The sequence below is a fragment of the Gymnoscopelus microlampas genome (genome assembly GCF_963454915.1).
Source record: "Gymnoscopelus microlampas genome assembly, chromosome: 3".
Taxonomy (NCBI): domain Eukaryota; kingdom Metazoa; phylum Chordata; class Actinopteri; order Myctophiformes; family Myctophidae; genus Gymnoscopelus; species Gymnoscopelus microlampas.
This window is the reverse complement of record NC_139940.1, coordinates 39,279,615-39,295,260: the sequence shown is the minus strand read 5'-3', so window position 1 is coordinate 39,295,260 and position 15,646 is coordinate 39,279,615. Positions and strand designations below refer to the sequence as shown.

General features: G+C 38.9%; 1 long non-coding RNA gene across 1 annotated transcript; it reads left to right on the top strand.

Moving 5' to 3' along the window:
* Positions 1–11,071: 11,071 nt before the first annotated feature.
* On the top strand, positions 11,072–11,757 carry LOC311041524. The gene is made up of 3 exons (XR_014600425.1): positions 11,072–11,144; positions 11,345–11,484; positions 11,683–11,757. It is a non-coding gene; the product is annotated as an uncharacterized lncRNA (long non-coding RNA).
* The last annotated feature ends 3,889 nt before the right edge of the window (positions 11,758–15,646 follow it).

Sequence of the window (15,646 nt, the reverse complement as noted above, 5' to 3'; positions counted from 1 at the left end):
AAAGAAGTTGATTCTCTTTTTGGATATTTCCAGAACTTACTATTTGCTAGTAAAATCGTTATTACCAGCTAACACTTCCACAACTAATCCAATAACTAATCATGTACTACAATTGAAAGTACAGTACCTAAAATCAGTACCTTCATCAACTGTAATCAAGGTTTACAGTTACCATTTTGTATCTTCCTTGCTATTACTGATTAGGATTATGTCAGCTATTCAGATCGATTCATGCTGAATTGATGAATCATTATTCTGTCAAATTCTAAATTCTAATATTTACACTGTGGGGAGACTATTGCCTCATTTTCAGAGAATATCCTGTATTATATTCATGTGAAGATTGAGGAAATGAAAGTGCCATAGATATTAGAAAACATTTTTGTTTTTCCGCACAGCTGTAGGCAAAGAATAGCCATCAGACTGCAAAGACAAAGATGCCATGAGGTCAAGAGTCCAGGAGAACAAACCTCTGGGTAAGCGAGAACACGACAGGGTCCCTCTGTTCCATTGACCACAGCCCTCCCTGAGAACACAAGCCTATGCATCATCATTAGCCTATAAGTCAAACTAAAGTCTGGGAAAAACAACAAGTGTAACTTATTCTGGTACTTTTATTTCTGGGAACTCATCATCTGTAGCGTTTCCCTGGCTCCTGATGGCTGGCAGGACGTGGGATACATTGGCCCCCGCACTCACTTTATCCCTGCAACCATCAGAGGCTGTTGGGACAAGACAGAACTATTCCCCTTTCCTACAGTATGTGTCTATGGGTGAATCCACGGCCTCCACTGCCTGTCTGCATGTCAAACAAAGAATCCACTTTAAAATGCTCCTCACCAACTACAAGGCACTACACAATCTGCCCCCCCCCCACCTCTCTGACCTCCTCAAGCCACATGTACAGAACTTCCCTCCGGTCTCCTGGAGGTCCCCAAGACCAGGAGGTGGGATACATTGGCCCCCTGCTCTCACTTATCCCTGCAACAATCCCCTTTCCTATGTGTCTATGGGTGAATTGAGATGCATGGCTAGTTCATAGTTTTTAACAAATTTATTTTTGATTGATTGGCGTTTTTGACAAAAAATACAGATATTGTACATGAACATGCTCATCAAACTATGAACCTGGATGTGCCTGGAGTTCAGAAATTAATTCATTCTCCCCCTTATAGTTGTTTGGGTGAATTGAGATTCATAGCTAGTTCATAGTTTTCATCTATGAACCTGCACCTGGCTGTGTCTGGATGAGTCATAACGTCCATATGTCCTTCAATCCTTCTCTACCCCTTTCGCCACAACCTGGATGTCAACAGGGCCTCTTATTATTCCTGTCAGATCTCACTAAATGAGAGCTTTGTGATAGCAATACTCCACATGTGGTTCAGCTCAACCTCTAGAGGTCACCACAACACAGTATACCATCTCTAGTCTAGATGTAACTTTAGTCTTTCTTTCTTTCTGTCAGACAGACAGCCCAAAGGGTTCTCAGGACCTGGCTGGAATACATCATCTGTAGTCAGCCAATACAACAGCCACACTCTCATAACCTTAACACACAAAGGCATACATGTAGATTAACATAAGCCTTTAACCACTTCAATCACTCTGGCGTCCCTATTTGGGGTATGTCACTATAGGCAAACATTTCCTAAAATCTATTTTTTATGTTGAATAATTCAGTTTTATTCATTTATTTATTTCAAAGAATGTTGAGCATTTTGAAAATATGGGTTAAGTGGTAAACTCTTTACTGTCACTGACAATGACTCATTTTTCACCCAGCCCTTTGGGCTCCAGTACAACAGCAATAGTGCAACAACGTAAATCAACAGCATAGCAGCACATACAGAGGCAGCTGCAGCCCATAGAAAAAGGGGCACAATGCCCACCATTTAAGTGAAACTACTTTCTGCAGTACTTTTAAGTCATTCTCAATTGACACCAAAGCGAGATGAAAAGGTATTTCAGATTGTACATTGCCATAATTCTCTACAGTGTGTATCAGCCGTGTATTATTTATTTTATAACACAACTCAAGAGATAAGGATTAAGATTGAATTGCTGTCCAATTAATTATAATGCCAACTTGTCTTATAAAATGTTAGCAATGGCCACTACACTATTTTAAAAGGCTACTAGTCTCCATTCCAGTCCAAGAATAGAAACAAACAGAGGGCCAACTGCCATTGCCGGGAGGTGTAATGCAGGGCTAGTGTGTGTTAATGACATATACCAAACCCTGTCTATACATACAAAATAATGATATACAATCATTCTTCATCTGTCTTGACAGTATGAACAACTATTTGAACAAACTGGTATGAAATGACCATTAGGGTAGGAAACCATGTCACAAAAACATTCGCCTCAAGGGGTTTTCCGAACAATCATATGGCTATAGTTGACACTACAGCTGGTTTATAGCGTAGCTCAGTTTAGTCACTGTGTCAGAGCTAACATTAGGGTAAGGATGAAAAGGCCTGACAGAACATGCTTGGGAAACGCGTGGGGCTAACTTCACCCATGCATGTGCCCTAAGATTGATAAAAGGATGTGACCAATCAAATAAGGCGAACTACACCCCTGGCTGAGGACCATATATACAGTGTAACTTGTGGTGTAGTGGTGGTGCATACTGTATGCAGCAGGCATATCTGGCATGAAGGCCTGTCACAATTATTACATAATTGCCTAATCGCAATTATTTGAGCTAATCGCAATTATTTTGCATAATCATCATAAATATAAATAATAGCAGATCTACAAGCTTGTAGCTTGTAGATCGGCTATTTCCACGATTTTGTAACACATTTTAAGTGTAAAATATTAAATATGGCTTATTTGGCCCACAATACATTATTTATTTAGATTATTGGTATCGGGCATTGTCAGTCATTTCTTTGTGTATTTATGTTTTTATCATACTGTATCTGCCCCGTTCAACCTTTGTTTACAAGGCCTAAAAGCCACACAATTAAATTGTTAATCGCAATTAAAATGCATGACAATTAATCATCAAGTAAATGTCATAATTGTGACAGCCCTACTGGCATGTGCAGTAACACTAGGCTACCTAACTCTGAGGAGAGTGATTTAGCATAATATTAGATAACCTAAATAGTGAGTGATTACAGACCAATGATGGGAGACAGACAGCAACCAATTAAATTGGATCATTCCGTTGTAGTTCTTCAATGCATGTGATTTAACAGCCAAGGCAACCTCTGCGTATTTTGATTTGACCATGACTGACTGCAGACTGGAGTATAATATAACTCTAGCTATCGAACTGTCATTTTCGTGGCAGACATTCAATATTCATAAGCCTACGTTTTGAAATTTAACTGTGAGAAGAACCATTTCTCATACTTCAGAGATTTTACAAAGACCATAATGCCTAGGTGCTCTCAATAATGTTTGCCATAGTGTCTCACTTTGGAGAGGTGTCCCTGCAGGCTATGGGGTTATTTTGCACATGGAATTTGTGAATTAAATAGAGTGAGTAATCATGCAGAAACAACAAAAATGTCTTCTACAACTCTTCCCACACACCATCACAATCTCACTTACCCAACAGAACACGGAGCAAACAATACCATAATGATGATGGCAAAATACCTGTATCTGATGTTGTCGAGCTCCTGAAGTAAAACTTCTCTCTCTCTCTCCTGTTGGTCTGCTGCCTATCTGTTGCTATTGTAAGTTCCTCGCTCCTGCATGAAAATAACACATTAGTAACTAGAATAATTCACTCCTCGGAATGTCTCCGCCAGGGCAGGTAGCTTATTGTGGGCCAGCAATGTTTCACGGCAATCGGACGCTGCGTTCATGATTTGACAAGCACTTGGAATCGTACGAGTTGAGGCCTTAATCGACTCGGTTCCACAGATAAATGTTGTGAAAATAGCCGATCACAACGCCTCGCTTGTAGATCAGCTATTTTCACGATTCTTGCCTCTTTCTTATTTGACAATTTGGCCAATGTTTGACCAGCTTTTATAGAATAGTTTGTTGATTACTTTTGATGCAGTAATGGTCTTTATATCATTTCATTTATTTTTTCGGTCTTAAACGTCCTTAAATTGTCACTTCACTGTCATCTGGGGACTCCACCAAAATCATTATGGAAGTGATTAATGCTGGGTGCAGATTTTAGACATACATAATGAAAAGATAATAATATTTGCAATAAGTTTCAAGCTTATTATAATGCAGCAGCAGCAGTCACAGAAATGAACATTGTTTCCACCCTTCTGGCCTTCGTTAGTATCCAACCTTCTAGCTGTCGATGTACTTTTGGATCATTGCCTTATTTGGATTAGTTTGCCTGTTATAATATGGACTGATCCTGCCTGCCTCACCTTTCTGTCAGCCTTGCTGTTGTCCAACTTGTCCCTCTCTTACCTTATTAATAAATTCATTGTATTGAACCTGCTCTGCCTCAGGTCGTCTGCATTGGGTCCTCCTTGCCCCGAGTGTGTGTGTGTGTGTGTGTGTGTGTGTGTGTGTGTGTGTGTGTGTGTGTGTGTGTGTGTGTGTGTGTGTGTGTGTGTGTGTGTGTGTGTTTCAAGGGCATAGGTTTTGTTTCAACACTGGTAGGGAAAGGTTTTCCTTGCATTAATGAGTGCAGGTGTGCACCCAAACAAACACTGTCTGTCTGACACTTTAGAAGAACAGAACTCATCAGGCGTCGCAAGACTTCACCTCAGACCCTGTCTTCAGTATATCTAATCCTGTGACTGTTTTTGTTCTGGCGCTGCCTTCAAAATGTATGTTGATGCATGAGGCTGAAACTAGAGACCCTGAATATCAATATTGCCCATATTTTAAAAGTATGCCTTGTTTGTTTCACCAATGTGAATTATGAGACCTCACCTCACACCCTGCAACCTGGCTGCCACTCCACGGTTTTGGCGCCTGTCGCTCCACCTGTTTTCTCTTGTCCTTGCCCTGCTGCTTCAGCATTCTCCTGATGAATTATACAAGTAAGGAAGGTTCTTGTTTGCAGTGGTGGAAAAAATATCAATATTACAATGTAGAAATACTCTGTAAAAGTACAAAAGTGTTGGTATCAAAATATACTAAAGTACAAAAGTAAAAGTACTGATTATGCAGAAGGTCCCATTTCCCAAGTTTTCAAATGTATGACAAATCTTTTGAAAATAGCAGCCCACAATGCGTCGTGACGCATTGTGGGCTTGTAGATTGGCTATTTTTAAATGGCTGAAATGTAGCCTACTCACACATTTAACAAACACAAACTGTTAAGATTGTTTGTTAATGCTAAACATACCTTCTTTAGGCTGTATAGGGCATGAACCTACAAGTCCAAGCTTTCCAGGGCAACCAATTTCTCAGAGTACAAGGTTTCAACAACAACGTGTGTGTGTGTGTGTGTGTGTGTGTGTGTGTGTGTGTGTGTGTGTGTGTGTGTGTGTGTGTGTGTGTGTGTGCGTGCGTGCGTGTGCGTGTGTGTGTGTCGTGTGACGTACTTCTTTAGCTCTGGTCTAGCGTTAGAAAAAGTCCATTAACCAGGTCTGTAGGGGGCGCAGTGGAGTAACTATTATTTTCCCCTTTCGGTGAAATATTTTCTTATCTGGACAAAAAGTGTATTTTAGACGTGAGGTGGGGGGCTCCGATCCTCCCCACTAAGGAAAGCAGGCTTTCAACATCTTCTTAAACGCGTCTTTGTTTCGGTGAGTAGAGTGTATATTTAATTGTTTACTACAGACGAGAGGCTGCCCTACCGGGGGTGTGCGAGCAACGGCTCGAAAGTAGAACGTGCACTCGAGAGTAGTAAACAGAACTCCTTCTAACGCTTGGACCAGTCCAGGGCTAGTATTTCTCCATATCCGTCTCTGTTATTGTGGGAGGCAATTGGACTGTGGCACTTGCTCCTCATGGCTTCCTCAGGTGATGAAGACAGTTTGATGCCATCTGGTTTACCTCGGCCCCTGAGTTTCTCCAAGTCAACTCAGTGCCAGCGTTGCCAGATTTTGAGAGAGAAATAAGCAACCAGGTCTATGAAAACAAGCCCAAAACTGGTCCAGAGCGTTATAGTGAGTTCTCTCACTCACAAACGCTCTGGACCAGGGATAAGGCCATATGAACACTTTGAGCCTATCAGCTATTTGAAAATAGCCGATCTAGAAGCTCACAACAGGTCGAGATGCACATGTAGATCTGCTATTTATTTTTCTAAGAAAAATCTTGAAAAATAATGTTTTTTAAACATTTAAATGAAAAAGAAAAAGTTTAAACTGCAAAATCATTTGTAGTGGGGGTCCCTGCTTCATCTCTCTCTCTCATCTAAGGGGTCCTTGGCCTGAAAAAGGATTGAGCTTGTGGATCTGCTATTGTCACTAGATTTGAAACGGCAAGTGGTTCATTCATAATGTATTTTTGTTAAGTTTGGGTCCAAAGAGTTGAAATGTGAAATCTTGAGCTTGAAAAAAAAAAAAAAAACTCTGACTCACTTTAACTCTCATCATCTTTAATAAGATCAAATACATCAACAGACATCATCACTCACTGTCACATAGAAACTATATGATTCAAACCTGATCCATAAATGACAAACATTACAATATAAACTTGTTATCGGTAATAATCATATCAAACATGTCACCTTTACACCAATATAATTACAACAAGATAAAATGTTATCAGGAATCATTTTATCTGTTTAACTATCTGTCTGCCATATAGCTGTGTATTGTAAAGCACAATCTGTCTGTCTGTCTGTACTTACACAAGAAAATATGTTATTAAATCACTTTAAATGAATGGATAGCTATGACCCAAGGGTCATATGTGTATATTTCCCTGTGTTGTGTTGCCCTGTGTATTGTCTTTCTTCCCTCATTGGTGTGTGTGTGTGTGTGTGTGTGTGTGTGTGTGTGTGTGTGTGTGTGTGTGTGTGTGTGTGTGTGTGTGTGTGTGTGTGTGTGTGTGTGTGTGTGTGTGTGTGTGTGTGTGTGTGTGTGTGTGTGTGTGTGTGTACTCAATTTTGCACAGTCCCAAAAGTAATGGATAAGCATTGCTGGCTGCAGATTACACCGTTGATAGGTGGCATCTAGATCCAGGTACATTTGGATAAGCCTACTCCTTGACAGGTGTAGACTGTGAAAAATGTTTAAATTGAATCACACTGTGTCTGACACATATGGAAGTGAGTTCCAGAAATCAATATTTATCTCCTCACCAAAGTCTGCCTCCCATTTCAGTGTATTTAAAGAAGGCGAGGGAACCGATATAGCAAGACATCATACACCCGTGATATGGAAATGTATTCACTGGGATCTTTATGAATACCGTCTTCTAACTTCACTTCACTTAGTTTGCAATAACCAGCTGGCAGGGGGCTGGGAGGGGAACGTGTTGAAGTTTTTCTTTACGAAATCCCTGATTTGCCTGTACCTGAATAAATGTGACGGTGGCATGTCAAATTCCCTGGTCAACTGGGTGAAGGACATGGAAATACTGTTATTGAACAAATCAGACACCTTGCTCAGACCTTTACCAGACCAACGTTGGAATGCTGCTGTGTCTAACATTGAAGGTTTAAATAATGGATTACCGTTGATTGAAATGCAAGACAATGCCTGCTTAATCCCAAAATGTGTCCAACACTGTACCCAGATCTTTAAAGTGTCTTTAATGGGTTCCCTGCAACCTTCAGGTTAATAGGCAGTGGAGCACTCATACATATAAAGTTAACAAACTTTCCACGGTGCTTTATGCAGCAATGTGAGAAAAAAAAAGTGAAACTCCCCCCCATTCTCTCTCTCTCTCTCTCGGTGGCTCTGTTGTGGTTTTCTACTTTGTTCTTCCTTGTCAAAAAAACAGTGCGAGCCACAGAGACACAGGGTCACTTCTTATTTTTAATGATGTAAACTGTTATTTAGATGTAGTTCCTCTCATCAAAACATGTCGGATACAGTTATTTAGTTACTTTGCAAAGCTCTCATCATAACCTGTCAGATACAGTTATTTAGTTACTTTACAAAGCTCTCATCAAAACCTGACAGATACAGTTATTTAGTTACTTTTACAAAGCTCTCATCAAAACATGTCAGATACAGTTATTTATGCCACTCCAAACTTCACAAAGAGAGAGAGAGATGGAGACAGAGGATCAGTGTCGGGCAAGTTACTTTTATTTACTTATTACCTTCATTTTAAAGTAATACATCTCGTTACATATTACTGTCTGAGCAAAAGCAATGTATTACTTATTACTTATCACTGTTTAGTTACTTTTGCCAAACTGCTCAAATACAATGACTAAATACAAAATCGCTGGGGTGCTTTGTTTATTTTTGGAACACACTTCTTATATGACGTGATCTAAGATTTGCCTATGGGGATTCCAATACAAAAAATTACTCTGTGACCCAGCGTTAGTGGGAGTGACGTCAGGACTTCGGTATTTTATTTACTGTATTTATACGGTGGTGATTGCGAACAGGGAGTAGCTGTGATAAGGGGCGGCCATAGCTGAATGGTTAGTGAGCCCACCTAGGACTCCGAAGGTCTCGGAGATCCCAGGTACGATTTCAGCTGAAAGCTGAAAATGTTCTTCCGTGGGATGTGATAGGTACTGTATACAGATCCTATATGCAGAATTAGAATATTCTGTAATATAATTCAAAACGTGAAATGTTCTAGATTCATTGTGCATGATGTGAAATATTTGAAACCTTTTTTGTTTTAATCTTGATGATTATGGCCTACAGCTCATGAAAATCAAAAATCCATTTCTCAAAATATTAGAATATTACATGAGACCACTCAAAAGAAGGATTTATAATACAGAAATGTTGACCATCTGAAAAGCATGTTAATTTATGCACTCAACACTTTTGAACAAATGACTTCATTAATGGGGCGGGGCATGGAGGTGATCAGCCTGTGGTTCTGTTGAGGTGTTATGGAAGCCTGTAGGTTTACTTTGATAGCAGCTTTAAAAAAACTTTTGGTGATTTTATCGTCTACTCAGGCCTTTGTGAGCCCCCCAGACAGTTTTTAAGTTGCTTGATTCAGTATTTAGATATTTGATAATCATTTTATCAGACACGCCCCCTTCCTATACAAACCCATTGTAACTTCAAACTCCATTTTAACCATGTTAGATTCATCAAAAACACCCGTCCTTGGTTCTGGATCTCCTTGGATCCCTCCTAATGCGTGAGGGGGCCGTGTTTTTTCGATAACTCTTTTCATTTATTTTTAATATTGTTTTTGGAAAATGAAAAAAATTAAATACAATTCAAAAATTAAATAAAATAAATGAAAAAAGTAATCGAAAAAACACGGCCCCCTCATGCATTAGGAGGGCGGGATGATTCACCAGAACCAAGGACGGGTGTTTTTGATGAATCTAACAGGTTAAAAATGGAGTTTGAAGTTATAATGGGTTTGTATAGGAAGGGGGCGTGTCTGATAAAATGAATATCAAATATCTAAATGCTGAATCAAGCAACTTAAAAACTGTCTGGGGGGCTCACAAAAGCCTGAGTAGACGATAAAATGACCAAAGGTTTTTTTTAAAGTGAAATATCCCTTTAAGCTTTATCTGCATGGTTGGGTCTTACAGTGTCTCTCATCTTCCTCTTGACAATACAACATAGATTCTCTGTAGGGTTCAGGTCAGGCCAGTTGGTGTGGTCAGTTAAGCACAGTAATACCATGGTCAGTACACCCGTTACTACTAGTAGTTTTGGCAAGCAGAGACAATGGGCTTCCATAACCCCTCAACAGCGCCACAGGCGGATCAGCTCCATGCCACGCCCCATTGAAGAAGTCATGAGCTGTATGCCATAAAAATCCAGATTAAAACAAAAATAGGTTTTGAATATTTCACTGTATGCGCAATGAATCTAGCATATATAAAAGTTTCATCTGTATATATATTTTTTAAATAAGTAAAGGGTGGTCTGTCTCCACTCATTGATTGAACTTGTGTTAATCATCATAACTTCATTAATTTATTTGTACTTTATGTTCCAGGACAAAGATGTAAACTAGTCAGAAATCCTCTCAGGGTTGTTTCTGTGTTTCTGGGGATTCTGTGTCTCATCCTGCTGGGAGTGATCACAGGTCTGGTCATATCCTGTGAGTATTAAATGTCTCTAATGTTTTACTGGTGGATTTCCAATGCATTGATAATGAATGAATGAATATCAGTGGTGTAAAGTAACTAAGTACATTTACTCAAGTACTGTACTTTTGAGGTACTTTTACTTTACTGGAGTATTTCCAATGTTCTACTTCTACTCCACTACATCTCAGAGGCAAATATTGTACTTTTACTCCACTACAATTATGTGAAAACTTTAGTTACTAGTTACTTTGCAGATTGAAGTATTACATTATAAAACATACATTAACCATTTTTGCCCTATTTTATGCCAAGGCTATTTGAAAATAGCTGATCTACAAGCTATTTTCAAACATTTTAGTACTTTTACTTTTGGTACATTTTGATACCAATACTTTTGTACTTTTAATCAAGTACATTTTTCTTGTAACAGAGTACTTCTACATTGCAGTATTGATACTTTTACTTAAGTAAAACATTTGAGTACTTTTTCCATGTGACTCCATATTTGGGCAAAGTTTCAGCCTGATCAGAGCTTCATTGACTTCCAGTATAAAATTAAAATTAAATGTGTAATAAAGTATAAAAGATGCAGGGAACATGGGGAAGGTACTTCTGTAGCCTACAGGCAGTGTGCACAAGAAACACACACGGCTACACAGACGCACACACAGATTTGAACCTCTTACAGACTTCTAGCGTCCTGTAGATTCACCCCGTAAAAGATAATAACTTTAAGATTTGTGTTTCTCAAAGCTCATTTTACACACACATACGCTTCACTTCATCATGAACAATAACAACAACTGTGTTCATCATGTATCACCATGTGTTGTTTTGTCCTCCTGTAATTCAGCTAAAAAACAGGTAAAGACCAACCTGATCCAGGACCAGGACAGAGACCAGCTGATCAACAATCTGACCCAGGACCAGCTGGTCAACAACCTGACCCAGGAGAAGAAACAACTAGAGACTAAATACCAACTCTTGACCATTGAGAGAGATCAGCTAAAACGTCAACTTACGAGAGAGACAGCAGGTGAGGGGTTAATAAGAAAGTTGATTATATGATTGATATTTTTTTATATTTTTTAAAATGTAGACACATGAAACTATTGTCAGCATGCAGTCTACTGGGGAACAATGCAAGTTGGAAATTGAAGTAAAACTTTGTTTCATATAATAATAATAATATAGAAATCAAATAATAATAATAAATATAATATGTTTGCTGTTTAGACAAGTCGTGTCCTGGATGGAATAAGTTTGGATGCAGCTGTTATTATACTTCTAATGAAGAGAAAACCTGGGAGGAAAGTAGAGGAGAATGTCTGAAGATGGGAGCTGATCTGGTGGTCATTGACAGTGAAGAAGAACAGGTTTGTGTGTGTGTGTGTGTGTGTGTGTGTGTGTGTGTGTGTGTGTGTGTGTGTGTGTGTGTGTGTGTGTGTGTGTGTGTGTGTGTGTGTGTGTGTGTGTGTGTGTGTGTGTGTGTGTGTGTGTGTGTGAAATGTGTCTGAAAACCTGAATGTAGAGAAGATGAATTAATGATGATTCAATCGTGTTCAAATCAACAGGATTTCATCAGAGGATTGAGAACTGGGTCTGTAAAATCTTGGATTGGTCTGAAGGAGTTTTGTGACGAATGGAAGTGGGTGGATAATACACCACTGACAACACAGTGAGACATTTTACATGTTTTTCTATTGTAATTATATCTAAATCACTGAATGTGAGTGACTGAGTGGATGTGATTAAAATACATCATGTTTATTCTTTAGGTATTGGGCCAGTGGAACGCCTGGTGGCTATGTAGACTGGGACTGTGCAGAATACATGCACTATGACGGAAAATGGGCTGACGGGACATGTCCACAAACACACAAGTGGATCTGTGAGAAGAAATGTTTCTCTTAACTTTAATGATGAAACTGCAGCTTTGTGTTCTGCTTTGTCAAGTTAAACAGTTGTAATTAGTATTAAACTAAACATGTCATAGTGCAAACTGTTAAATATAAACCAGCAGCTATTATGTCTTAGTGTGGTTAATCATTTTGCTTTAAGTAAGCATTAAGACACCATTAATTTCTAAGTGTAGTAACTCATAATGTGAGAATGTTCATTGACTACAGTTCATTCAACACCAGTGTAATTGAGAGGCAGGACAGTCCTGTCTAAGGGAATCTAAACCCCAGCTCACAATCTGCAGCTGCATGTGTTGAACCTGGTGTCTCTATGTTGGCCATTCAACATAGCTAATTTTAAAAACATTTCAAAGATCAAGTAAAAAAAAAATAGCAAACAAAAGACACAAATCTTGTAGAATGTCTATTGTCACAGCGTGACACTGTTGAACTGTGAAGTACAGTACTGTATGAATTGGGCGTGAAGTGGTTAATTAAATGTTACATCATTTTGTTCTATTTAGCAATTTATACTATTATTTTTGCTTTTATTTTAATCATGCATTTAAGTAGGACTACAATGATGTCACATTCACACACGCTCGCGCGCGCGCACGCACACGCACACGCACACACACACGCACACACACACACACACACACACACACACACACACACACACACACACACACACACACACACACACACACACACTTACATTTACATTAAGACCGTTACAGTTATTGTGTAAACTGGGCAGTGGAAGTATTTCATAAAACCTGACATGACAGTAGTATTATTATTCTTGTCTGTTCATTAACATTATGGAAAAATACCTGATAATATTTTTCTCATGTGTTCAGAATAAAACATCTCAAAGTTTTAAAGACTTACTTACATTTTTTTAACGTCCTGTTAATAACATACAATGTAACAAATACATACATGATGATATATTTAATGACACAAACATCTCTGCTGTTTCCTGTAGACAGGAAGTGCTTTTAGATGCATGTTTAAACGCATATCCTGTTGGGTTTATAAATAGAGAGAGAGAGAGAGAGAGAGAGAGAGAGAGAAAGAGAGAGAAGAATTCTAGTCCATGACAATAGTAAAATATTATGCATGGATTCTCAACTGAGATCAACAACTGAGTTCCTATTAATTTCAGTATTCAATGACTGCTGATGGAGAGTTATGGAGAGTGACTCCATTAAAAGTATGAGCATTAAGTATGGATGTTATTGTGGTGGTCTACAGCCGACAAAATACCACAAGCTGATGATGTATTATCTACTACAGTATATAATTCAGTGCCGACAGACAATGACAGAGAAAAACAGTGCAGTCTGAGCAGGTAATAGACAACCTTCGATTAGACCCTGCATGTGCCAGATGCTGCTTCAGTCAACTTCTGCTGTCTCCATGACAACACACATTCAAAGGAAAGAATTGGCGTATTAAACAGATCTGCTTCAATCTATTTAATGGTGAGAGGAGAACGCATGGTAGCACCCGACACATTTGCTAGACATTTAGGCAGAGATATAAGACAGTAACTGGAATGGGAAATATGTAGCGTGGGGATATTTCCTATTTGCAGAAGATTATTGCCTGTGACGTGAATCCCCACTTCAAGGCATTATTGTGGAGCCACACAGACTTGTGCACAAGGGTGTCACAAAGTCAAAGTCAAGTTGCTATTAAGAGCTTGAATGGCACCTGCTGTTTGATGTGAAGAGTGCACATAACGCCACGCCCCCTCCCGCTCCCTCAGGTCGGGTGATGCCAACCTCCTGGACACCCTCAGGACAAATAAGCGGACCTGGGGTGACAGGGCCTTCACGGCGGCTGCCCCCTCACTGTGGAACTCACTCCCAGCTAACATCAGACCTGCCCCTACCCACACTCAAAACCCACTTTTTCAGACTCGCAATCCCTACATAAAAGTAAAAAAAACAACCTACCCCCCCCCCACACCTTTGTTTTGTTACCTTTCTTTCATAGTTTTAACTTTTGAAACTATTTTTTTATAATAAAGTTGTTTTTATATCTGCTCTGTAAACTTTGAGTAGGCCTACCTAGAAAAGCGCCATATAAATTGTATGTATTACATTGCAGTTGCATAAAACAACAAACAAGAGCCACTATAGGCCTACATGGCAGACGTGTAGGAGTTTCCAGGAAAAGTCACCAGGATTAGAATGATCTATTTACTTGTGATTGAAAAAGTTTAAATCAAACATTTAATCAAATCGTGACCTTAGCATCGAAAGTCAAATCGAATCGTAGGTTTTGAGATTTGTGATACCCCTATTGTGCACGCACTGTCAGAGGTGTTTGCGTTATGGCATTTCAGTTTTATTCATTTCAGTCAAGTGTCAGGTCACAGAAGCCTGTTGTTATCAGGAGATAAACATTTCTATGAATAAAACAGAAATTGCAAGGCATCCATCCGACCGCTCACGACTCCCCTTTGTCAGATGATTAGCTGCCGCCGGTTCCACTGCTATATGCTAATGATAACCTTCTCTGCATCTCTCCAACACAACCATGATAGCTGCCACCCACTCTACACTTTAAAAATTATCTCATGAAAGTAAATTACTGCACAATTTCTGTGACTATATCACCCCATAGCCTTGCCACCTCTTTTGCCAGTAGGTGGTGCTGTAATACATTATGTAAAAAATGTCTAAACCTTTTGACCAACATATCTAAAAATCAGGAGCTTGCTGAATGAGTATGACTTTGCCAATAGGACCCTTAAGCTTCACCTATATGACTGCATGTTTTTATTTTACTCCTTTAAAAACATCTGATAAACTGTGACTTAACATAAAACTGGGTATGTCAACATTTGTCAACTAGAAATATTATGATTAATTTACTACACTGACACAAAACCTTTAGTGCACCAACAACGCCCTGTTAAAGGTAGGGTAAGTGATTTTCTTTGGTTAAAATAAGTGTTAAATAGCTCTATATTCTGATAGTACTCATTGCTATAGAGTGTCTGATCAGTAACAGGAGTCTCCATGTCTCTCCAGTTCTTTATAAAACAGAAATTGCATTTTTCTTTCAGTTTCAGTTTCATTTCCAATTTTATCCAATAAGCATAGAGAACTCAGTCAGGATACAGATTAAACAAATGAAATTGGAAGTGATGACACTAAGAAATGAGCTGACAAAATGGGAACTGGAACACTATAAAAATTAAGCTGATAAATGGGTACTCTCTTCTGATTGGCTGAAATATTGTCACCTACCAAAAAATGTATTTTCTGTCTATTAAAGAGCTGGAGAGACGGGGAGACTCCTGTTACTGAACAAACACTCTATAGCAATGGTTACTATCAGAATATAATGCTTTAACCTTTTAACAAAATACTTTTTGTTTTAACCAAAAAAAATCACTTACCCTACCTTTAAGTAAAGGAAAGATAGTGGATATTGTGGAATCAAACTAGAAATGCCATTTATTACCAAGTTGATTAATAAAAGTATATTTAACTTTGTTAACTTAGGTTAAATGAATGATTGGATTGTTTGCTCATCTCTTTCCATCTTGTTTCCGTTATGGATAAGATTCCAGTGATGAGGAGAGAGAGAGAGAGAGAGAGAGAGAAAGAGAGAG